The sequence below is a fragment of the Tenrec ecaudatus genome, chromosome 6 (assembly GCF_050624435.1).
Source record: "Tenrec ecaudatus isolate mTenEca1 chromosome 6, mTenEca1.hap1, whole genome shotgun sequence".
Classification (NCBI taxonomy): Eukaryota; Metazoa; Chordata; class Mammalia; order Afrosoricida; family Tenrecidae; genus Tenrec; species Tenrec ecaudatus.
The window spans coordinates 65813931-65840509 of NC_134535.1; the positions used below are offsets into that span (position 1 = coordinate 65813931).

At 42.1% G+C, this 26579-nt stretch overlaps 1 protein-coding gene and 1 pseudogene across 3 annotated transcripts in view; one reads left to right on the top strand and one right to left on the bottom strand.

The window, feature by feature from the left end:
• Positions 1-26579, bottom strand: part of MSRB3 (methionine sulfoxide reductase B3) — a 175755-nt gene that overhangs the window by 129567 nt on the left and 19609 nt on the right. The window contains exon 2 of one of the 3 annotated variants that reach the window (XM_075551333.1): positions 11367-11470. The exons of the other annotated variants lie outside the window; for them this stretch is intronic. The gene's annotated coding sequence lies outside the window, so the exon portion shown is untranslated. The remainder of the gene's footprint in view (positions 1-11366; positions 11471-26579) is intronic. 3 annotated transcript variants of the gene reach the window in all.
• Positions 3165-3628, top strand: LOC142451424 (ubiquitin-ribosomal protein eL40 fusion protein pseudogene; annotated as a pseudogene).

Genomic DNA, 26579 nt, shown 5'->3' on the forward strand with positions numbered 1-26579 from the left:
ACCAGGCGGCCTCCCATCACCACCGCCATCTGGCTTGTGTCAAAGCCGGAGCGCAGGAAGAAAGGCAGAGATTTCACTCTGCAGGTCAGGCAAAGAACAAAGACGCCTTCTACCATTAAAAGCTCAGGGCCTCAAATACCAGGGACCCTTCAGTGTGATATGACTTTGTGATTTAATGTCCAAACCAGTTTGTTTCTACCCAAATAGCCAGGGCTCCATCTAGTGGCATATGAGTTTTGCCCAGTTTGGGGTTTTGTTTTTAAAGCCCAGAAAGTGCTACATTTATGTCAACGAGGCGGAGGAATTCAGATGATTAACTTTAGTGTAATCTAGTATTTTTTATAATGAAGCATGCCAGAAGTATGATTTGTCACAAACTTATCCGTTTCTAAATCCTACAAAGCAAATACTTCACAAATTAGGATCTGCTATAACCCTAATTGCTTAAATGCTTGCAAGGTTAAAAGACACAGCAGTTAATTTTGTAAAGCACACGCAAAGTGTTATCACTCACACACTAACCAGAATATATGTAGCTGAAATGTAAAGAGAAAACCATTTCTAAAGAATGCATTCTTATATCTGGATGCCTTGGTAAATCAAATTCATAATCCTATTCTTGTGTAATACAAAAAAAATCACAGTGAATGTGTCTTAGACATAACATCAGAAACAACACTTCTACAGAGTAGAAAAGGCAAGCTTTTATGCAGACACGTCCTAGAAAATTTTTATTTTTCGCTTTCACCTAACTGAAGTCTGCAGTTAATAAAATGAAACACAGTGACAAACAGATCTAAAGTAACTGTGTGTGTCTGCACATGCAAACAATGAAATAGATGACTGTGAACTCTGCAATCAGAATGCCTGGATTTGAATCTGGCTCTGCCCTTAACTGTTGTGTGGTCTTCGATAGGGTGCTTTCCCTGTGCCTCAGCTTCCTGAACCCTAAAACAGCAATTAGAAATGAGGGTCAGAGTAAGACGGTGGAGTAGGCACTCCCCATTACTCCCCAGCAGTGAGCTCACTGAACACCGAATGCAGACACACAAGCCCAGACTGAGATCAGATGACAGCTGAGGTGTGGGAGAGTAGGGTGAGTCCAGAGGAGGGGCAGGGGCAGCACACACATTGGCAGAACCTACCTGCCAAGGTTGGGGCCACATGCTTATCCTGGCCATTTTCAGATGGAACTGGGCATTCCTCCAAACAGAGGAGCTAATCTGAGGAAGCTGGCCAAGTGTGCTGCCTCTTAGTGGGTCCTAGTACTGGTGCGAGAGCTAATCTCACTGAGGCCTGAGATGCACAGGCACTACGACCAGGAGGAATGGCTAAGGCAGCAGGGCAAGCTTGGAACTGGCTCCCTCCCTACCCAAAGTGGGACAAAGTGAAAAGCACAAGCAGGGCACCCATAAAGTACAGACAGAGAGCTCTCCACTTTTGCCACAGGAAAGTCAAGCCACTTACATCAACATCTGAGACCAGCTAATCCTCCCACCACACAAACACGTGTGGTGAAACCTAAGGATCAGCATCCAGAATCCTAAAATCGGCTAGGGGAGAGAGGGTGGGTGGGACCTAAGGCTAATGGTGTCCCCTAGTGGTTCAAAGGAGAAGAAGCCAAGCCCGCTGCTCCCACAGCGGTTCTCAACCTGTGAGTCACGACCCTATTAGGGATTGAATGACCCTTTCACAGGGGTCACCCGATTCGTAACAGTAACAAAATGGCAATTATGAAGTAGCAGCTAAAATAATGTTCTGGTTCGGGGTCACCACAGCATGAGGAACTGCATTAAGGGGTTGCGGCACTAGAAAGGTTGAGAACCCCTGCCCCAGACCAACTCTGACTCATAGAGACCTCATTGGGCAGACCGGAGCTGCTCCCAGGGGTTCCCAGGGCGGTCTCTGGAGGTGGGATGCTGCTCTCCCAGGGAGCACTGGTGAGCGTGGACCCCAGGCTTTTGGTTATCAGCTGGGTGCTGCACCATTGTTCCACCACAGCACCCAATCTAAAAGTTTTCCCACAAAATCCAGAATATTTAAAATTTAAAAAAAGCCAAAGTTCACCAAAACTTAGTAAAACACACGAAAACAACATGAGAAGAAAATCAATCAAAAGCAAAATTTGAAGAGGAAACATCTCCTATGGAGGAGGGACTAATAGAAAAAAATTGAGAAGCTTCAGACTATGATGCTAAATATATTTAAAGCAAAATTCACAGAAGACAAAGTACTTCTATGTACATGCTAGTACAAAGGAGGAGCCTCAACAAAGAAACTGAAAACATGACATAGACAAATAAATAGGAACAGAGAACTTTGGAAGTGAAGAATAAAACAAGAGAAACACTCAACAATAGAGTTGATCAGACAAGATAGAACAAATGAGTTGAAAGACAAAATAGCTAAACTTAGCACATCTCAAGAGAAAAGAACAAAGAAAAGCAAACTCAAAAGAAAATTTGGGATTCATAAAGACATCTAACATTATAGTTTTTGGAATCCCAGATCATCTTGACAACAATGAAGGCACAGAAACAATTTTCTAAAAGATAATCAAGAGAAAATTTTCCAGATGTGTTCAGAGAACCAAGCTTGCAAACACAGGACGCTACATGCACCCCCATCACAAGAGGTACAAAATGATCAGCTCCCTGTCAGATCCTGATGCAATTTCTAAAAACCAAAGATCAGGAGAGGATTCAGAAAGAATCAAGAGAAAAAATAATAATTTAACATACCAAGAGGCTTTTGTAAGAATCAATGCAGATTTATCCCAAGAATATGTCAGGAGACAATGGAACCACACACATAAAGCACTGAACAAAAGCAATTGCCAACCAAGAATTCTTCACCCAGCAAAGTTGTCATTCAAAAAGAGAAAAATTAAAGATACTTCCCCAAAAAGGTTCTTGGAATTTACTGCTACTAGACCAGCTTTGCAAGTATTACTCAAGGACGTCATCCAAAAGGAAAGGCATGCGCATTAGATAAATCCTTGTGTTTGTACAAGGGGTGGCGAGGTAAAATCATCGAAGAAACTTTAAAAAAAAAAAAAAGCCCAGGGAGTCACAAGACAGAGTACCTATATGCTATTTTCAGAGAATAAACTCAATAATTAAAACCCAAAAGAACATAATAGGTTAGTAAGGAATTAGCACAATATGTTTTTTTGGGCCCAAGAGGCAAACGCAGAAGTGCGGATCTTTGTGAAGACCCTGGCGGGCAAGTCCATCACCCTTGAGGGTGAACCCAGAGGCGCCATCGAGGATGTCAAAGCTAAAATTCAAGCCAAGGAGGGCATTCCCCGGACCAGCAGCGTCTGATTTTTGTTGGTTCACAGCTGGAGGATGGCCGCACCCTTTTGGACTGCAACATCCAGAGAGAGTCCACCCTGCACTTGGGGCTGCGTCTGCGTGCTGGCATCATCAAGCCGTCCCTGCACCAGGTGGCCCAGAAGTACAACTGCGACAAGGTGATCTGCCGCAAGGGTTATGCTCGCCTTCACCCCCGTGCGGTTAACTGCTGCAAGAACAAGTGAGGCCACGCCAACAACCGCGTCCCAAGAAGGTCAAATAAGGGCCCCGTCTACCGGCTCTCATGCCTCCTGCTGGTGGGGTTCTCCTGAGCCCAATGGTCCTGGGCCCTCAATAAAGGCTCACTTTCATCAAGATCGTTTCTATCTTGATGTCAATGGAGATGCACCAACAGAAATGGGGGAAGGAGGAGCACACCAGGAATAAATTTTTATATTACGGTTGTATGTTAACTGTTGTTCGTGTGATAAACACTGATGCAAGTTTAAATTGTGAAAGGTAAAATGTCCATGGGAAAATGAAACAAAAAGATAAGGAATTTTTCCATGAAATTTCTGAAGCCCCTTTATATGTAGTAACAACTAAGAAATCGTCAAGAAAAAAAATCCAGAAAAATGAAGGAAGAAAGCAAAACAGCTCATCAGATAAAAGCAAGCAAATATAAACAAAAATGGGAAAATATGATAAAGATAACAAAGAAGAAACAACACAAAAAAATAGAAAAATAAGTGAGGAAGGCATTTCATTTTCAATTTCATTATTAAAAAGTAAGTAATCTAAATAATGCCCCGATGCAATTGGCAGAAAGTGGCAGATTAGATTTTTAATTTTTTTAACATGATCCGTATTTTTTCTACGTATAAGAAACACACCTTGGATATAACACCAACTGAAGGAGGAAAAAGGAGGGAAATATTCAATGCAACCAGGTATGACAAGTAGCCAGAAAACGAAAATGAACAGAGGTGGCCATACTGTTAACAGATAAAACAGACCTAAAATTATAATCTATTAAAAAAGATAAAGGATGTTGCATAATAAGAAAAGGTTCACTGCAGCAAGAAGACATACCAATTATTTATATATCAGTACCAAAACAAAAAACAAAAAAGGAATTTCTTCCCCATAGCTTTGTATTTAGACTTTTTTACAAAACAACTATATCACTTTTAAAGTAATCTCCATTACACTTAATATATTTGTCAAATCTGTGATTCCATCCTTGAAAACATTTTCAAATTCATCTGTTTAGATGGCTGACAGCATCTCCCTCATTTTTTTCTTCAGCTCGTCTATATCACCAAATCACTATCCTTTCATATCCCTTTTCATTTGTGGAAACAAAAAGAAGTCACACCAAGCCAGGTCAGCTGAGTAAGGTGTGTAGGGCAAGAGAAGCATGATGTTTTTTGCCAAAAAACTGGTGCACTGTCGGGGTGGCAAAACCGAACCCCAATTGCCATAAATCAGGCCTTTTTTGTCACACACAGTTACTCAATCTTTTCAGACCTCTCATAGAAAGCTTGGTTAACAGTCTGCCCTGGTAGAATGAACTCCAAATGCACTGATTCAACATTTTCATCCGTTCAGGAAGTTGACATGCGTCCAGAATGAGGTTTGTCATCAATTGGCATTTCAGCTTTTTTTGCAATGAGAAAACCACTCGTACACTTTAGTTTTTCCCACAGCACTGTCCTTGTAAGCTGTGTTCAATAGCACAACAGATTCGGCAGCATATTTAATGAGCAGGAAACACAATTTCACAGCTGCATGCTATTCTCTTAAACCAGCCATCACACCAAAAAATGAGGTTCAAGCAAAACAGCTTTTACAAGAAATTCACTGTGACCAGAGAGAACATTCCCAGTGACACTACTGGGTGCACTGACTCAGAGCAAGTTGCTCAATGCTCACCTAGCAGGGAAAAATGTGTGCTGCGCAGAGCTTTTTTCTGGGTTTTTGGGGGGTACTGTGTGTGTGTGTGTGTGTGTGTGTGCATGCAAGGCACTGAAGCACATTAAACAAACACTGACTAATGTGACAGGAGAAATAGATGACTTCACAATATTAGTAAGAGACTTGACAACAACGCTTCAACTATAGACAGAACATCTAAAAAGAGGACCACTAAGGATACTGAAAACTCAAATACCACTGTGCATCACTGGATGTCCACATTACATTCTGTGAAATGTGTGATTTGTATGTTATGGGAACACCATATCACATATAGGCAGTCCCCAAATTATGAAAATTTTCCATTCCCAAGTCTGCATTTAAGTCAAATTTTCACTTAAGTAGGAATAGTACTAGGTACAATTAATTAGGTACAATTTCTATCCAATGTTAATAAATCAAATATAGGTCTTAGTATATAGCATACAGCCACTCCTCATTTACCTACATAATTATGTTGCAAAGAACAGGTTATTGTGAGAAATCCAATGTTAAGCAAAAATGGAGGATTTGTTTTGTTCTGTTTTCTGACCATCGTTTGTGTTATTTAGAAAATGTGGCCATAAAAATAATAACAGCTAGAATTTAACTGATGCGCTTATGTCTGCATTGAGCGAAGTCATGGATTATGCCTTTGTAGAAATACGGAGGGTCGGAGGAGACCAAGCTGGGTAAAGCCAGCTGTATGACTAGGACACTAAGAGCTTCTTCTCCACTTCATTTGCCTCCTGCTCCATTCCCACGCTGCGAGCCCTACCTCTGCTCTGCAGGCCTTTCTGCTAGACTACTGGGAGCATGGGGGAACACCTGGCCCCACAGCTACTCTGGAATGTCATTAAACACAGGCACTGCTTCCAAACACATTCCCTGATGCCTCTTTCTTTCTTTCCCACTCCACAGCAGTTTCGAACTATAGTAGCTCAGGCTGTATAGGAGCTGGAAACCTAGAATAGGAGCCTGCTCAATTGGTCCACCCAGAAACCGCAGTAACAGAGGATACCAGCCCCACATAGTAGCTGAACATGGTGGCCCCACCTACAGGAAGAACCAGAGAGTATAGGGCAGCACTGCCCCGCTTCCCAGAGACTTTCCTCGAGGGAGACACTGCACAGACATTTTCTCTGTGTACGGATATTACTTTGAGAATAAGATGAACCTGATCTAAGTCATATATTTTCAGTCACCTCATATAAATGTGAAAGTTGGACAATGAATATGAAAGACTGCAGAAGAAATGACCCAGTTGTTGGTGAAAAACAGTGAACGTACAATGGACTCTTAAAAGAACAAACAAATCTGTCGTGGATGCAGTACAGCCAAAATGCTCCTTTAGCAAAGATGACGAGCCCTTGTCTCATGTACTCTGACTATATCAACAGGAAAAGCAAGTCCCTGGAAAAGGACTTCATGCCCCGTAAAGTAGAAGGGCAGTGAAAAAGAGGAAAATCTTCAATGAGATGGATTGACACATTGTCTGCAACAACAGGCTCAAGCATAACAACAAATTGTGAAAGTGGCACAGGACCAGAACCAGGCAGTGTTTCAATCTATTGTGTACAGAGTCGCTATGAATCAGAACTGACTTGGCAGCATCCAAGAACAACATCATCCCATGCTCATGGATTAGAAGACTTAACACAGTGAAAATGTCAATTCGACCTAAATCAATCTAGAGATAAAATGCAATCCATGTACAGCTGAAATAATAACCAAATTCTCTGGGGGGCCAGCCCCAATCCCAACTACTAAGTGGACACCTGTCCCTCCCCCCAGAAGAATTGTTTCAAATGATGACATTGAATCTGCAGCTCCGGGAGAGGGACATATCTGATTGGAGCACACGGGAGCAGATGAAGGGAGAGGAGGAGAGAGTGAAGCACATCCTGGCCCACCAGGCCATGAAGACGATGTTCCTAATTAGAGCAGCCAGTCCACAGAGAGGACCACATGGCTGGCCCCACTATGAGACATGATGTCCCACACTAACCAATAGCCCTACAGGGGACAACACCGGAGACACAGTGTGGGAATTGCACCCGATCTGATCCCACCACACCGAGGCAAAACACTAAGGGGGTGCAACAGAACAGCAAGGGAATGGAGCAGCAAGGGAATGCTGAAGGTGGACTTCGAGCCAGGGCATGGTACCCCAACAGACTGAACTGGAAAATACTCCTAAAAGCCAACGATCAATCCTTGAACTAACTACAAGCTTTTCTTTTTTGTGTTGTCATTGGTTTGTTGTTGTTGTTTTGATGTATATTGTTGCTTGGTTTTGCTCTGTCTTGTGTTTGTGCATGTTATTATCTCTGCAGGTCTGTCTAAATAAGACAGGCTGGATGAACAATCTGGAGGAGAAAACAACAGGACCGACAGTTCTGGGGGGACATGGGAGAGGTGGAAGTGGGGGGGAAAGTAGTGGTGTTAGCAAACCCAGGGACAAGGGAACAAGTGATCCAAATTGGTGGTGAGAAGGGTGTGGGAGGCCTGGTAGGGCATGATCAAGCATAATGTAACCAAGAGGAATTGCTGAAACCCTTGTGGGGACTGAGCATGATAGGAGGACAGGAAGAAAGTTAAAGGAAATGGAGGAAAGAGCTAGGAGGCAAAGAACATTTATAGATGTCTAGATAAAGACATGTACATATGCAAATATATTTATATGTGAGGATGGAAAAAAAGATCTATCTGCATACATTTATAGGTTAAGTATTAAGGTAGCAGAAGGACATTGGACCTCCACTCAAGTACTCCCTCAATGCAAGAATACGTTCTTCCATTAAATTGGCATTCTGTGATGCTCACCTTCCCGACATAACTGCTAAAGACAAAGTGGGTACATAAGCAAACGTGGTGAAGAAAGCTGATGGTGTCTGGCTATCAAAGGATATAGCATCTGTGCTCTTAAAGGCTTGAAGGTACACAAGTGGCCATCTAGCTCAGAAGCAGCAAAGCCCACATGGAAGAAGCACACCAGCCTGTGTGATCACGAGGTGCCAAAGGGATCAGTTATCAGGCATCAAATAGCAAAAAATCATATCATTGTGTGCTCACCTCCTTGATACAATCGCTGAAGACAAATGGGTACATAAGCAAATGTGGCGAAGAAAGCTGATGGTGCGGGTAAGGTTGCTTAGAGAAGAGGTATACTCTAGCCCAGGTGGCGATGAAGCATGGTAGTAGGGCAGGAGGAAAGTCAAGGGAGATGGAGGAAAGAGCTAGGAGTCAAAGGGCATTCATGGAGGTCTAGACAAAGACATGTACATGCAAATATATATAGGAGGATGGGGAATAGATCTATGTGTCTATATTTATAGGTCAAGTATTAAGGTGGCGGAAGGACCTTGGGCCTCTACTCAAACACTCCCTCAATGCATGAATACCTTCTTTTATTAAATTGGAACTCTATGATGCTCACTCTCCCGACACAACGGCTGGAGCCAAAGTGGGTGAACAAGTAAATGTGGTGAAGAAAGCTGATGGTGCCCGGCTATCAAAAGAGATAGTGACTGGGATCTTAAAGGCTTGAAGATAAACAAGCGGCCATCTAGCTCAGAAGCAACAAAGTCCACATGGAAGAACACACCAGCCTGTGTGATCGAGTGGTCCCAAAGGGATCAGTTACCAGGCATCAAAGAACAAAAAATCATATCATTGACTGCACACCTCCATGATAGGATCGCTGAAGACAAATGGGTGCATAAGCAAATGTGGTGAAGAAAGCTGATGGTGCCGGCTATCAAAAGAGATAGTGTCTGGGGTCTTAAAGGCTTGAAGGTGAACAAGCGGCCATCAAGCTCAGAAGCAAAAAAGCCCACATGGAAGAAGCACACCGGCCAGTGCGATCACGAGGTGCCAAGGGACCAGGTATAAGGCATCATGCAAAAAAAAACAAACAATGATATAAGTGTGTGTGTGTATGTGTATATATGTATATATATATACCATATTAAATGAAGGGGGAAGTGCAGAGTGGAGACCCAAGGCCCAAGTGTCGGCCAATGGAGATCCCCTCATAGAGGCGTTTAGGAGAGGAGATGGGTTAATTAGGGTGTGAGGTAGTACCGATGAAGAACACAGCTTTCCCCCAGATCCTGGATGCTTCCTCCCCGCAACTACCATGATCCGAATTCTACCTTGCAGGCCTGGATAGGACAGAGGCTGTACACTGGTACATATGAGGGCTGGAGGTACAGGGAATCCAGGGTGGATGATACCTTCAGGACCAAGGGTGTGAGGGACGATGCTGGGAGAGTGGAGGGTGAGTGGGTTGGAAAGGGGGAACTGATTACAAGGATCCACATGTGACCTCTTCTCTGGGAGAGGGACAGCAGAGAAGGGGGGAAGGGAGACTCCGGATAGGGCAAGATATGACAAAATAACGAGGTATAAATTACCAAGGGCACATGAGGGAGGGGGGAGAGGGGAGGGAGGGTAAAAAAAAAAGAGGACCTGATGTAAGGGGCTTAAGTGGAGAGCAAATGCCTTGAGAATGATTGGGGCAGGGAATGTATGGATGTGCTTTATATAACTGATGTATGTATATGTATGGATGGTGATAAGAGTTGTACGAGTCCCTAATAAAATGTAAAAAAAGAAAGCTGATGGTGCCTGGCTATCAAAAGGTATAGCGTCTAGGGTCTTAAAGGTTTGAAAGTAAACAAGCAGCCATCTAGCTCAGAAGCAACAAAGCCCACATGGAAGAAGCACACCAGCCTGTGCGATCACAAGGTGTCAAAGGGATCAGGTATCAGGCATCATCAGAACAAAAAATCTTATCATAATGAATGAGGTGGGGAGTGCGGAGTGGAGACCCAAAGCCCATTTGTAGGCCACTGAACATCCCCTTACAGAAGGGTCAGGGGGAGGAGACGAGCCAGTCAGGGTGCGATGTAGCAACGATGAAAAATACAACTTTCCTCTAGTTCCTAAATGCTTCCTCCTCCCCCACTGTCATGATCTCAACTCTACCTTACAAATCTGACTAGACCAGAGGATGTACACTGGTACAGATACAGGAACTGGAAACAGGGAATCCAGAGCGGATGATCCCTCAGGACCAATAGTGTGAGTGGTGATACTGGGAGGGTAGAGGGAGGGTGGGCTGGAAAGGGGGAACTGATTACAAGAATCTACATGTGACCTCCTCCATGGGAGACAGACAAAAGAAAAGAAGTGAAGGGAGACATCAGACAGGGCAAGATATGACAAAATAATAATTTATAAATTATCAAGGGTTCATGAGGGAGAGGGGAGCAGGGAGGGAGGGGAAAAATGAGGACCTGATGTCAGGGGCTTAAGTGGAGAGCAAATGTTTTTGAGAATGATGAGGGCAATGAATGTACAAATGTGCTTTACACAATTGATGAATGTATGGATGATGATAAGAATTGTATGAGCCCCTAATAAAATGATTAAAAAGAATAATAATAACCAAATTCATAAGAAAAAGAAAGAAATCCCAAATAGCCAATACAATATTGAGGAAAAATGAAGACTTTTCCAAACAAAACAGGAGACTTCACACTCCCAGATATCAAACCATACTATACAGTCAGTATAACAAAGCAGCCTAGTATCGGTTCAATATATCCATAAGCCAGTGGAAGAAAATGGGGAACTAAAAATTAAACCCAGTCATCTCTGGACAACTGATTTTTTGCAATAAGTCAAAGTCCATTCAGTGGGGCAGAAGCAGTCTAATAACTGATGCTGCCAAAACAAGATATTCACCTGATGGAAAGGGAAATAAGACCTCACATCACACGCAAAACTAACTCAAAGTGGATCAAAGACTTAGAGGTTAAATATAAAACCTTAAAATATCCTGGAGAAAAACTATAGGAGTTAGCAACCGTACAGGGCAGAGTGAACGGCCCCTTTGTGCCAGAGCAGAGAGCCTCACTTTGCTCCCACAAAGCAATATGTAGGTTTGAAATGCTGGTCATGGAAATAGCAGTCCAGCATCTAACCCACCACCCCATCAGAGCGCCTACTAAGGCTTGTTTGGTTTGGTTTAAGTAAATGAAAACTACATTGCTGAGAAAGGACCAGGAAAGTTGAACCAAGGGATTGTTTTGGAGCACAACACACCTGTTAACTCTTTGAAGACAGCAAGCACTGTCCTATGAGAATTCCACTGGAAAACTTCTCCTCATCTGCTCTCCAGCCCCTTTGTCGTGCCTCTCTTCGGACATCTTTTTGTTCACAAATGCAAAGAGCACATAAAAGAAACAGAATTTGAGTGCCTTGAGGATGTGCAAGCTGCCATTTTGACAGGTATAGACTGAAGAGCAGCGGATTCTCGTGGGCACATGTAGAAAATGGAAACACCACCTTCAGGCTGTATAGATCTGAGTGGAAGATATGCCAAGGAACAATATCTTCACGTTTATTTAATAAAGGTTTTTATGACCTTGTAGCAATACTTTTGGGCATACCCTCCTCGTATGAAATGGGACCCCAGTTGTAATACATTTTACTGACCCAGGAATATGCATATACATATCAAAGACTCAAATACAGGTACTCATAATACCAAATACCTTCCAGCATTGGTATTCTGAATTTTGAACACTCAGGACCGTATTCTCACCAGGAAACTCAGTTAATTGGCATAATCTAGCACATAAAAATCACAATCTGTACCCTAGTGGAAATAGAAGCAAGTGGGGTCCTAAAACATTGCAAGTGGTCCAGCTTCCAGCTTCACTTGCCAGGAACACAGCAGTAAGAAGGTAACCAAAAGTGCAGGGAAGAACTAAGTCTATAAAAGCTACAATCTCATCAAGCCTACTGCCAGAACTAGAGGGAACCCAGCTACCGCCACAGATCATTCTCATCAGTGTCATAATAGTTGGTCCTACAACATATGTACAGATGTGATTAGCATGATGGATATATGTATGGATTGTGATAAGAGTTAATAGAGCCCCAAAAAATAAAATGAAAAAAATAGGTGGTCCTGGAGGAAAAGAATAGAGCAGAAAACATATTCTTATTTTTAAAATAAACAGTGGAGAAGAAAACCCTCATGGTTTTTTTGTGCTAACATGTCACCTGTAGGAAAATATGAGTGTTTAGCCTATTCATCAGGTTGCAGCTGCCACTGAGATAAATGGCTCCCTGGAGGTCGGTCGGTCTCTCTCTCTCTCTCTCTCTCTCTCTCTCTCTCTCTCTCTCTCTCTCTCTCTCTCTCTCCCCCTTTACACTGAGCCCCACTGAGTCCTGCCAGAGCCCTGGGTGTGGACCCATTGATATGGAATCCACAAGACTTTGCACCCACTGGTTGGTGATGTTCCTGCATTTTGCATCATTGCATGTGTCTGCATGAGTCTGAAGAGGGATGTGTGGACTAGTATTGGACTTACGGACTTGATCTGGATGGGGCTGGGATGTTTTCCTGATATACAATTACTTCTTGATATAAAGCTCTTGCTTACACACGAGTGTTTGGATTTGTTTCTCTGGTCAACTCGGCCTAACACAAACTCCCTGAGACACTCTTTACACCTAGTCCCGAGTCTATCCCCAAATCATCTTGTAGTGACAATAAGAGAGTGCTACAGAAAATAAAAAATACTACTCATAAGACCAGTGTTCTACCTAAAAACCATGAGTATGAAGCCAAAAGGTCCACAATTACTCAAAAACAGATAAGAAACGAAGGGGATAGAGAAACTAGAGTACTGAAAGGGATACAAATAGACACAATTAAAGAGAACATGAACACACTGTGATAAATGTAACTAATATCAGTGAGCAATTTATGTGAAAATTAGAACTTAACCTGCTGTGTAAACTTCACCAAAATTTCAATAAAATATCCTTTTTTTAAGTTAATTGATTAAAAAGTATTTGGAGCAATTTCCAGTGTATATACATTCAACAAATAGTAACCATCTTTTATTTAAATGTGCTATTTGCTAAAGGAGCTCTAGTGGCACTATCGGGTAACCATTGCACTGTCAATCACAAGGTGGGTGGTTCAAACCCACCAGCCTCTCATCTGGAAAATGTTGAGGCTATCTGTTCCTGTACAGATTTACAGTCTTGGAAATCCTAGACAGAGTCACTATGAAATGGAATCAACTCGATGGCAGTGGGTTTAACGATGTACTATATTTTTTAATTATATTAATTTTAATTGTTCCATTTATAGTTAGGAGGTCATTCATTCTCCAGTGTCAGAATCCTATTTAGAACAAACCACCCCCTACTTTTTGGAAAGCTTTTCACAGTGAGTTATCCTAAAGGTAACAGTAGGATAAAGCTATCCTAAAGATAATAGTAGCTGAAGCACTTGGTGACAGGCCACTAGCCTGCATACTGTACATGCTATCAGTTCAAATAATCCTCAGAATCTTAGGAGGCATAGACAACCCTTTTCCCATTGTTTGATGTAGATACTGAGGCCTAAGGAGGAAGTTGGTAGAATGGGCTCTGAGGCTAGGCTGCCTAGCTCCAGTGTCAATATTCTTGACCACTGCACAACTGGCAAAGGAAAGCCTGTGGTTGTGCCAACTAACTTTAGATACTCTGATGCTATGTTAACCTGATCAAAGAACATTTCATTCAAGAAGACTTTAAAGATTCTCCCTTCAAACAGAAATCTCCCTTTAAGGGAGATTCTCTTCCTTAAAATTCGGGAGCTAAGTGGGTGAAAATTCTAGGATCGCCTCAATTTCTGGATTTGATCTTTCCCTTCCACCAGATACAACTTCTCCTTCTCTTTCACCTTCAAATTCTTCTCAAAAGTTCTTGGAAATACCTTTAGGACAGGGCCCCGAGGACACCCAGAATGGACTCAACTTGTTTAACCACAACTTTAATAAGTTGAACAGTTATTTTAGAGATTCAAACAGTGAGCCTCCTGCCCCAATTTTTTCAAGCATCAATTTAGCAATGTTCTTCCCACCACACTCATTAAGCAGCCTGGGTTATGTTCCTCACCAGAGTGATCCTGACACCCGAAAGCAAATTAAATACCTGTGTCTGCGTGGGGACAATCTAAGGAAGAAGCACTCAGTGCCCTGTAGCGATCGACCCTGATCAAGGACCACCCAGGGACTCCACCGCTCTCCCCAAGTTGTTTCTCAACTTCCTCACTTGGTCTTGTCTTTCACCCAAATAATCGCACAGATGGACAACATTCACAGCTAATGGACATTTTTAAGCCAAAAATCACAGGTGTATCTTTCTAATCTTTCTGAATGTTTAGCACATGATTGAAAATAACAGGTGCTTTTTAAAAATGGCTTGAAGAATAATGCATAATAAGCAATATTGGACTATGTGTTGATAGCATAATTCAATGCTGTGCTTGCCTATAATCTTCTTCCTAGTCCTTGGGGATGATTCCCCATAGCACACAAAGCTGTTTCCCAAACCAGGTTCTGAGACACCCTACACTTCCCCTCGACTGAGCTCCATAATCATCGTGGAAATGCTACCCATTAAGAAGAAATCTGAGGCATGCCTACCTTTACCTGAACTGGAGCCTCTCAAACATTTGTGTCCAAACAAAATCCCTTTCTTTGCAGTCACCCATCTCACAGAACATAGTTTTTGAAACTGCTATGGATAAAGTCAAAATCCCTAAACAAACATCTCAAGTTTAAAGTTACTCAGTTTTCAGCCTCTTCTCTTGCCACACTTTCCCAACCCACCATGTCCCATGCTCCAAACATGCCAAATCAACCATCATTACACCAAATAGGTCTGTTTCCTTCTGCCACAGCCTGTTTTTCTTCATTCCATGTCCTTACTCTTCCAGGCACCACTCCCCGAGCCCTCTACTCTCATGATCCAGCCTGTCGGAAAGCCTTTCCTGAATTCTTCTTTTCTGGTTTCCACTGTACTGTCAAACAAGCTGTTGCATCAGCAATCCCAGTCACTCTCTCTTCTGGGAGGTGGTAAAGCACTGAAAAGTAGGAAGGATACCTTATCTTGGCATCCCGTTCTTAGAACATAACTGTGATTGACGTATTGAGTGGAAAACATGACTAAGAAATTGATCACTCAGGATTATCATTTCCCACTCTATTTTGCCCATCTCAGCCTTCTGTTTTACTAGCAAAATTTTTAACAGTTTTATTGGCATATAATTTACCTATCACACAATTCAACAGTTCAGTCATATTAGGAAGAACCGCCACAGTCCGTCCTAGAGCACTGCCTTCTTCCTAGTGCTCAGTTTTCCTGGTGCTTGTAGTTGTTGTGTGCACCCTAGTCAGTGCAAGGCTGCTGGCAGGTGACGCTTTAACTTAAAAGCAGTGGGTGGTCCATTTTTCAGCAATTTCCAAGAAGATATGAGATGAAAAGCTGCATCTGCAACCTGATATGAGATCCAAAGATAACTCAAATGCCCTATTGTGGTCAGAAATTTCTATTTCTCCATCCTCCCCTATCCCCTTGCCCACACCAGAATTCTAACATCCAAGAATTTGACTACAGGCAGTTTTCGAGTTTTTTTCATTTGGATTTATTCTTGTTTCTTTTTACTTTATTTTCTGTAGTTGGATAACAGCAGACTACCTAAGAAAGATGTGGTACGAACAGAAAATCAAGAGTAACTCACAAAGTAGATTTTGAGCTTCAAAATAAGGAGCTGATTGTACTAGTGGCTTTACAAAGTCAAGCCCAGAGCCACATCCCTTTTCAATCAAAGCCACGGGAATGTCCACATCGGTGGTTTTTCACAAGCTAGTAAAATGCACACACACACACCCCACCACCAAAAAAGAAAGAAAACCTAGCAGGGGCCGAGAGAGGGTTTAAGGGTTAACCAATTTGAATTTTGTCAAAAAAAAAAGAGGATTTTTTTTTTGAAAGCCTGACTCCCCTCTTAATATCAGAAAGGAAAGAAACATCATTGGGGACCAGGGATGTAAATGTCGACTGCTAGGCTCCAGAATGACACGTTATCAGCACGATGCTTGGAACCCAGTATGTGCTCAGCCAACACTTATAGAATGAATTGATCCATCAATCATTTAACTACAGCTCGAAACCAGTGGGCTTTTGACTAGAATTGAAATCCCTTTTGTTTAGTAGTGAACCCTTTGTGGCTGCATCTTTTATGGAAACAGTAGAAGCCTAGTCATTCAGATTCCTTGGTGACTCTGCTCAAGCAGTCAGAGTGAGCACTTCTGAGGCCTGCAATCACAAGTGACTCAAGTCGCATATACAAATGTCTGCCACCTGGAAAGCAGCACCAGTCAGCTGCCAGTGAGAAGGCAAACATGTAAGATGAAGCCTATGCCGTCAAAAAGCGTATTGCTGTAGATGGGAATAAGAAACAGGTGCTAAATACCTTTATAAAGATATAAAGCACTATAAAATTTCAGAGGAAGGAGAATGGCTTCCAACTATGGGGGAGGGTGGCAGAGATATAGAGGAGCTAGAACCAAGGAAGGGCTTCCCTGAGGACTCTCCCCCACCTACTCACTTGTTATCCCCAACTTTTCCATTTCAAACGTGCTTTACACTCTAAAGCATTACCAAGGACCCTTAATAGAATTTGCACATGTGTCTATACCAATCTGTATTGTATTAGAAATTAAAACCAAGACACTTAAAAATATTTTCATATTCAATTAAAAACAATGTAACAGTACAAGATATTTAAAATGGTACATTTAGTGAATAATGTTATCCCAAACATACACATAGAAGGAAGAGGTTTACATTTTGGCAAATATCTTTACTATCTGGGTTTTTTAACAGAAGGCAGCTCAGTTTCCACCTTGAATCTACTGTGATCTGCTAAAGAATATATGATGATATAAAGAAATCTAGTCTTATGCAGGCACGAGAAAAGGGGGCAGCATCTTAACCATCTCAGATCATTATAGATATTCTTCTTTGATCTGACACCAAATGTTCAGTAGTCATCTAAAACCAAATCAATGAATTTTTCATGCTTTTAATTAAAACCCATCAGTTTATTTTGAGTAAATCTTCTACTCGTGGATGATTTTGTTACACCGTCCACTGTATATTGGGAAAATACTGGTTCACTAAGCTCTGCAGTTCTGGCATTCGTTGGCACATTTCACTCTACAATATCAAAATATAATGTTCATTAATATCACCATTGGTTTCATCAGAGTAGTCTTTAATTCTTGGGAGCTTCACGCTCACAATGTCAGGCACAAGTTTTCTCTAAAACAAACAAACAAAAAATTGATGTGAAAGCTCAGATTTTATCACTGGCAACAAACACTGTTGTTTCTCCTGAAGTGACAGACTCACTTAGATCATTTTTGAGACGCTTTTTGCCAAATATCCAAATCTAAATAAGTACAGTTTCTCTGTTGGTCTTTCTTTCAAGTAAAACTGATGTTCCAAACAATCACACCAATGGTTTCCCTAGAGGCAACCATTTGACTTCGGTAGGCAGAAGCTCTTTGTAAAAGTATACTTCCTATTTCTTTACCTAGAATAACTAAAAAAGACATCTATCTAAGTGTCAACATTTAATAAAATTAATACACATTTGATAATCTCGCCTAGGGCATTCCTATGGGAAAATGACTTTTATTTCCCTTCTGTGCATATACTCATTTTGGTGAAAAACAGAATAATTACTAATAAAGTTTGTTGCCACTAATATTAATTCACCAGCAGCTTTACCCACTATTACTTTTGCATCAGTAGTGTAAATGTGAACACTGAAAAGGCAACTAACGTCTTAGTACCGTCTGAAAACTCTGGATCTTGCGAACCCTTGAAAAGGCCTGCGAGAACAAATTCACTATCCACATTGTGAGATTCTCTTTTGGTTCTCAGGAGCCCTGTTGATGTAAGGGGTAATGCGTTGAGCTGCTCACAGCAAGCTCAGTAGTTCAAAACCACCAGCTGCTCTGCAGGAAAGACCAGGTTTCTATTCCCCATAAAGAGTTGCATTACCAGAAACCAAGAGAGACCGTCCTACCCTGTCCTGTAAGGTTGCCATGGGGCAGAAATGACTCGATGGCAGTGTGTTTAGTGAGTGTGGGTCTGGATCTCTGGACCGGCACATGGCGTGGCACATAATAAGTGTGTTAAGTGTATAATAAAGATTTGTTGGCTACATGAACAAAGAACCGAAGAATACATTTCTAATCCATTCCATAATACATATTTAGGAGCTACCAAATAACTAAAATATTAGTAATCTATATATTTGATAACACTTCTGGAGAGAATTAGTAAATATGGACAAATGATGGAAAGATAAAGGAGCTTTGGTGGTGTAGTGGGTTATTTTTTAACCTGCTAACCAAAATCTCAACAGTTTTGAAACCACTGTGTAAGAGATAGATGAGGCTTTCTACTTCCATAAAAAACGAGCCTCAGAAACCCAATGGGGCAGTTCTACTCTATCCTTTAGGATCACTGTGAGTCAGAATTGAGTCTATGGGAGCGAGTTTGGAGTTGAATTTGAGAGGGGAGCAGATGGAAAGTTCTAAACTATTTTATTGAACTGAAGGGAGTGAGTTATGACAAAAAACTAACAGTAACAATCACAATACTACAATTCAATTTCCTCTGTACCTCCTCGGAAATTGCAAATATGCATGTACTGCTATGTATGAAAAAACAAACTGAATTACTGCAATCTCTTGAAAGGATAATAATTTCGTTGAAAAATCACTCAATATTTATTCAAGATTGATTGAGTACTAATTGCATGGCAATGTTATATATTGTACAAATGGTACTATTAATTTATATAAGGCCTACCAATTAAAACTTTGCTAGTCAGCAATGGGCCTTTCAGAATTGTTTGAAGGTGGAAGACCTGCATTGAGTCAGTCAGGGTTTAGAACAAACCTCCAAAATCATCTAGGTACAGCAGGCTTTGAACTTCGGTCCCTGCCCACTCACTCATAGTGAAACATGAGTCATGAGAGGACTCACAAGCAATTCCTCAAAAAATTGCCTTGAAGTGCTAAAGCCTGAGAGGGGTTTAGAAAACATAAAAACAACTAGAAGGGAGGGGGTTGTTCAGGAGGCGTTAGATGTGCTAGTTTGGGGGAATCGTTTGACAAGTGACGGTGAGAATGGTGGTACAACATGAAGCACACAATCAGTGTCCCTGCATTACAACGCAGAATTAATGGGACTGGCCAATGTTTCTCCCAATAAAAAGTCTGAATTTAGAATGCCCTCTTTACCAAGGTCGCCTTCACTTATTTGTTCTCTGACAGGTGTCCTTGCGGTGAGAGAAGAGTGGAGTCAGAGCTGCTCCAGTCCACAGCCTATACCATAAACTGCATATGACTGAGAATGTGTCGCTCATGAAATGTCATCTATTCGCATGTCTCAACCAGAAAGAATAAAAAGGTGGGACAAGCAATAAATTGATCCAACTGTTGCAAACAGTGAAGGAGCGCTGAAGATATGTATCAAAGGTCAAACAAGTTGAAAGAAATAGACCAAAATGCCTATTGTCTATATGTAAGGTTCCCAAACATATTTGTCTACCGGCCCTTTCTCAGAAAAAAAAATTACTCAGTGCTTTCTCCACTACCCCATTTCCCAGCAATTAAAAACTTTGGAACTATAGCCCATAATGCAGGATAAAGTGTACGTATCAAAACGTGTTGCAGCCACACTGGATAGTTCTACTGCCCCCGAGGGGGCTGTATCACCGACATTGGGAAACTAGTTTATGTGGTGCAGCATCTGTAGTACATCTTTATTATTTCGTGTGTGTAAAACATACACAAAGTTGCATCTAATCTTGACAATGCAAGGATCACTAAGAAGGTTCATCACATATAATTCAAATAGTTGTAAGGGCAAATGTCCATCTTTTGCTACCAATTAAAATTCTATTAAAAGCTATCTTATTTATGAGTAAAACAATCAGTCAAATAGATTTATTTATTCTGACATTAATAATTTGGAACTTTTCCTTCCACCAGTAAAACACAAATCTCTTTTTTGTCTAAAACGCACACTGATTTTCTACTTCATACATTTTACTTCTACTTCATAGGTTTTATATACATTTTATATACATTTCATCTCAAGAAATGTTCTTAATATTTTAAAAATGCCAATAGTAAGTGCAAAAATCACATAAACATTTTAATACAAAAAGTACTTTCAGCATCTTTGTTTTTTATTGTTTCACTTTGTTGTTTTTATATAGCGGTTTGTTTTTCTAGTACTCGAGTTTAAACTCAAACTCTCTCATTGCATAGTAAGATTTGACTTTGCACATCTTACTCTGAGCTTTGGAAACTCAAAACTGAAGCTCAGTGTCTCTTAGTGACATTTTATAGGACTGATATTCCATATTGAAAATTCGTTAGTTCTAAATTATTAGACAATATAATTTTCTCCCCTGTTTTTAGGAATTGCTTCTCTAGCTCATATTTTTCTTTCTAATTTAGAAATTGAAATTATGCTCCATAGCTACCCCTTCAACATCCTTGATATTTCTGTATCTCTTTTTGATGATCTCATCCGTTCTTATGACTTTAACCATCACTTTTGATAAACAACCACACAGATCTAGGTCCAAGCTTGAACCAAGCTCTAATGCTGTATCTTCTAATATCTTCTGGTTAATATCACCTTACATTTGTGCCAAAAAAAATTAAACCTGTTACTCTCAAGTCAAATTCCAAATCATAGCAACCAAACAGAGTAGAGCTACCCCAACATGGTGGTCAAGGCCGTAACTCTTTCTCCTAGGGAATGGCTGGTGCATTTCAAACTGTAGCCTCTCCACTAGCACTTGAGTGCTTAACCCCTGTGCCACTAGGGTTCCTGGAATTTACACAGTATAATGAGAAGGGCACTCACACACTATATGCTGCACCCTTCAAGTCTGAGAGTGTTTTTAGTCCCACTTTATTTAAATATTTTGCATGTATACATCTTGCTATGTTAGAAATATTAGTGGCCATCATTAATAAGTATGTGCATATAGGCCTATGCCATTTCATTTCATCCTGATATCAACCCTGAGACTCAATTAATGGGGACTCAGTTCGAATTTCTTGAGTATTTTCGAGGCACATCATAAGGCAGCACTTCCTGGCCCCCTGGTGGTTGGATGGGAGCCATGTAACTCTACTTTTGGGCAAGAAGTTGTGGACAAAAATGCTGTCTCACTTCCAAACCAGAGCACTGAACTGTTGAGGTGAGACCCTCCAGATCTTTCTCTCCCTCTGAAAGTGACCAACCACATTCCAGAATTAGATGGTGGCAACTCAAATACTAACTCTGAAGTAAGAAGACTTGGAGTAGAGATCACACTTGGTCCACAGTAAACACCGAATATAGGCAAGAAGAAAATTGCTGATTTTTCTACCAACAGAAACTAAGCTTCAACACTCCTTGAACTCTCCTTTCACTTTGTTTCTAGTTCACCTCACACAGTGCCTAACCTTTAGTGGTGCTGAACCTTACTGAGATGGTCAGAGTCAGAGCGGCCTAATGCAACAGAGCCCAACTGCCCCATAGGGCGAACAGAGTATTCACTGAGTGCTAATACCCAAGAAGGCAGAGAGAGATTGCCCATCAAAATCTGTCTCCTCAAGCAGCAGGCTAAGCAACATTTTATAGGCAGTACCTGGCAGAAGGGGCCTTTGGGAGCAATCTGGCCCCTGTGATGCTAAGATTGTTCTCTTTGTTTGGAGAGGTACTCAGCATTTCAACCATGGGTATTATAAACAAGCTCTAGCCTTCAGATGGAAACAGGTTTATTTTAACTTCTAAAGCAGTGGTTCCCAACCTTCCTAATGCCCTGACTCTTTCATATAGTTCCTCATGTTGTGGTAACCCCCGACCATAACATTATTTTCATTGTTACTTCATAACTGTAATTTTGCTACTGTTATGAATTAGATGACCCCTGTGAAAGAGTCGTTAGACCCCCAAAGGGGTTGTGACCCACAGGTTGAGAACCGCTGTTCTGAAGGCTGATGAGAAAAGTTTCTTAGTTCATCATGAGTTCTAAGAGAATAGCAAGATGAAAACACGACAGGGGGATGAAAGCAAAGGAAGTCCCGGAGGAAGGCTGGGACCCAGTGCAGTGTCACTACCATCAGAGAAGCCAGTCAGCAGAAGGCCACATACTGTGGACCACAGGTGCTGCTTATTGAAGCCCCTCTCTCCAGGGACAGAGAGCTGTGAGAGTGGGGAAGGAGCGGCAGCACAACCCAGAGCCACAGCATGAGACAGCAGTGAACTCACTAGCCCCAGGAAGCAGGAAGAGCTGAGCACCTGTGAGGAGGAAGCTCATTTGTAGAGCGGGGTAAATACAGACATTTAACTGGGGGAGCCAAGTTTGCTGATTCATGGAACTGGAGCAGTGTGCCTTCAAGTGAGGCTTATGGTAGAGTGGCATGCCAGAAGCCCTACAGGAACTGTGTAGCATTGCCCAAGCAGAGCTGAGGCCAAAAGGCTGTGTGGCTGAGAGACGAAAGACCTGAAAGAGTTGGGCTGAGCATGGCTGAGAAGAGGTTGTGCTGAGTGGAACAACTGTACCCTGAGCATTTCTGACATGAATTGTAGTTTGTTAATGTGCTCGTACATAATTTCATGGCAACCTGAAGTGAAAGGGTGGAGTCTAACCTGTCAAACAGGTCACAGCCTGATGGGTCGTGGGAACCTCCCCTCTCTCTACTTCCCCTTCCTGCTGTCCAGTCATTCAAAGAGCAGCCAGAAACACTGCGCTTGGATCTCCACAACTCTGTACCCTCCGGCCTGTGATCGCCCTGCATGCTGCATCATTGCATATTGCTGTATGCATCTGAAGAGGGATTTATGGACGAGTATTAGACTTATGACGTGTTCTAGACTGGACTGAGATCACTGCTTGATATACAGTGCTCTCTTACGCTTGTGTGTCATTGCATTAATTTCTCTATTCAACCAGCCTACCACAGTTAACTTCTCTAATAAACCCTATCATCATGACTATTATCTGTGAGCTCTATATATCTACTGCAATGAATTATCTGACCCAACAGAGAAGCATAGAATTCATTTAGGAGGGTCAGTTTCAGTCTGGTTTGGTAAAGAAACATGTCTGACTCTGCCTCAAAAGAATGAACCTTGGGATGACTAGCTTGATTCTTCTTTCCTCCTGTGAATACAGAGGCAGTCCAAAGACACTTATTTTTAATCGCTATATTGGGGGCTCATATAACTCTTATTACAATCTATACATACATCAGTGGTGTAAAGCACATTTGTACATTCATTGCCCTCAGCATCCTCAAAACATTTGATCTCCACCTAAGCCCCTGGCATCAGCTCCTCATTTTTCCCCTCCCTCCCAGCTACCCCTCCCTCATAAACCCTGGATAATTTATAAATTATTATTTTGTCATATCTTGCCCTGTCTGACGTCTCCCTTGATGCACTTTTCTGTTGTCCATCCCCCAAGGAGGAGGTCACATGTAGATCCTTGAAATTGGTTCCCCCTTTCCAACCCACCCTCCCTCTACCCTCCCAGTACTGCCACTCACACCACTGGACCTGAAGGGATCATCCACCCCGTATTCCCTGTGTCTCCAGTTCCTATCTATACCAATGTACATCCTCTGGTCTAGCTAGATTTGTAAGGTAGAGTTGGGATCATGACAGTGGGGGAGGAGAAAGCATTTAGGAACTAGAGGAAAGTTGTATGTTTCATCATTGCTACATCGCACCCTGACTGGCTCATCTCCTCCCCGTGACCCTTCTGTAAGGGGATGTCTGGTGACCTACAAATGGGCTTTGGGTCTCCACTCCACACTCCCCACCTCATTCATTACGATAATATTTTTTGTTCTGGTGATCCATGATATCTGATCCCTTCGACACCTCGTGATCGCACAGGCTGATGTTCTTCTTCCATGTGAGCTTTGTTGCTTCTCAGCTAAATGGCTGCTTGGCTTGCTTACCTTCAAGCCTTTAAGACCCCAGATGCTATATCTTTTGATAGCCGGGCACCATCAGCTTTCTTCACCACATTTGCTTATGCACCCATTTGTCTTCAGTGATCGTATCAAGGAGGTGAGCACACATGATATGATTTTTTGTTCTTTGATGCCTGATAACTGATCCCTTCAACACCTTGTGATCACACAGGCTGGTGTGCTTCTTCCATGTGGGCTTTGCTGCTTCTGAGCTAGATGGCCGCTTGTTTACCTTCAAGCCTTTAAGAGCACAGATGCTACATCTTTTGATAGCCGGGCACCATCAGCTTTCTTTACCACATTTGCTTATTCACCCGCTTTGTCTTCAGTGGTTATGTCCGGAAGGTGAGCCTCATAGAATGTCAACTTAATAGAAGAACATATTCTTGCATTGAGGGAGTACTTGAGTGGAGGCCCAATGTCCTTCTGCTACCTAAATACTAAACCTATAAATATATGCACACGGATCTATTTCCCCATCCTCATATATAAATATATTTGCATATGTACATGCCTTTATTTAAACCTCTATAAATGCCCTTTGCCTCCTAGCTCTTTCCTCTATTTCCTTTTACTTTCCTCTTGTCCCACTATCATGCTCAGTCTTCATTAGGGTTTCAGTAATTCCTCTTGGTTACATTACCCTTGATTACACCCTACCAGGCCTCCTACACCCTCCTTACCACCAATTTGGATCACTTGTTGTTCCCTTGTGCCTGGGTTTGTTAACACCACTACTTTCCCCCCCACCTCCCTCTATCTCATTTCCCCCCAGAACTGTCAGTCCCGTTGTTTCCTCCTCCAGATTGTTCATCCAGCCTATCTTATTTAGACAGACCTGCAGAGATGATAACACGACAGAGCAAAACCAAGCAACAATATACAACAAAACAACAACCAATGACCAAAAAAAAACAAAACACAACAACTTGTAATTAGTTCAAAGACTGTTTGTTGGCCTTTGGGAGTGTTTTCCAGTCCAGTCTGTTGGGGCACCACGCCCTGACCCCAAAGCTCACCTTCAGCATTCTCTGGGGACATTGCCGCTCCGTTCCCTCGCTGTTCTGTTGCACCCCCTTAGTGCTTTGCCTCAGTGTGGCGGGATCAGATCAGGTGCAATTCCCACATTGTGTCTCCGGTGTTGTCCCCTGTAGGGCTATGGGTCAGTGAGGGTCGTCGTGTCTCAGAGTGGGGCCGGCCATGTGGTCTTCTCTGTGGACTAGCTGCTGTAAGTGGGAACATCGTCCTCAAGGCCTGGTGGGCCAGGACGTGCTCCACTCTCTCCTCCTCCCTCTTCATCTGCTCCCGTGTGCTCCAATAGATATGTCCCTCTCCCGGAGCTACAGATTCAATGCCGTCCTTTGAAATAAATTATTCTGAGGGGAGGGGCAGGTATCCACGGAGTAGTTGGGATTGGGGCTGGCCCCTCAGACCTCTCCACCAAAGACACTTCTAAGCCCTTCTTCTTACAATATGTCACATAACACTCTTTATACTGAGATATAGGAAAGGCTTCAGGAAACATACATGCGTATATCCTTCCCCACCAAAAGAAAAAATCAACTTGAGGATAGTACATATACAGGAATAAAATATCCTTAAGAATGGGGAAAATACAATATAAAAGGTCTGGTGGTAATCACTGATTATTGTTATATAATTAAAGGCAATATATAAAAATAATCTTTAAAAGGTAGAATATGTGTTATACACAAACAATGGGATCTATCTCTACCACAGAGAGAAGCCATCTAGCTCACAAGCAACAAAGCCCACATGGAAGAAGCACACCAGCCTGTGCGATCACAAGATGTCAAAGGGATCAGTTATCAGGCATCATCAGAACAAAAAATCGTACAATAGTGAATGAGTGGCCCAAAGCCCATTTGTAGGCCACTGGAGATCCCCTTACAGAAAGGTCTCAGGGAGGAGACGAGCCAGTCAGTCAGGGTGCAATGTAGCAACGATGAAAAATACAACTTTCCTCTAGTTCCTAAATGCTTCCCACCCTTTTCCCCACTGTCATGATCCGAATCCTACCTTGCAAGTCTAGCTAGACCAGAGGATGTATAGATGGGAATTGGAAACACAGGGAACCCAGGGCAGATGAACCCTTCAGAACCAGTGGAGTGAATGGCGATACTGAGAGGGCATAGGGAGGGTAGGTTGGAAAGGGGGAACCAATTTCAAGGATCTACATGTGGCTTCCTCCCTGGGGACAGACAACAGAAAAGTGGGTGAAGGGAGACGTGGGACAGAGAAAGATATGATAAAATAATAAATTATCAAGAGTTCATGAGGTCATCATAAAATTTAAACAAAAAAAGTTCACCAGGGAGGGGGAAGTGGGAGGGATGGGGAAAAATGAGGAGCTGATGCCAAGGGCTTAGGTGGA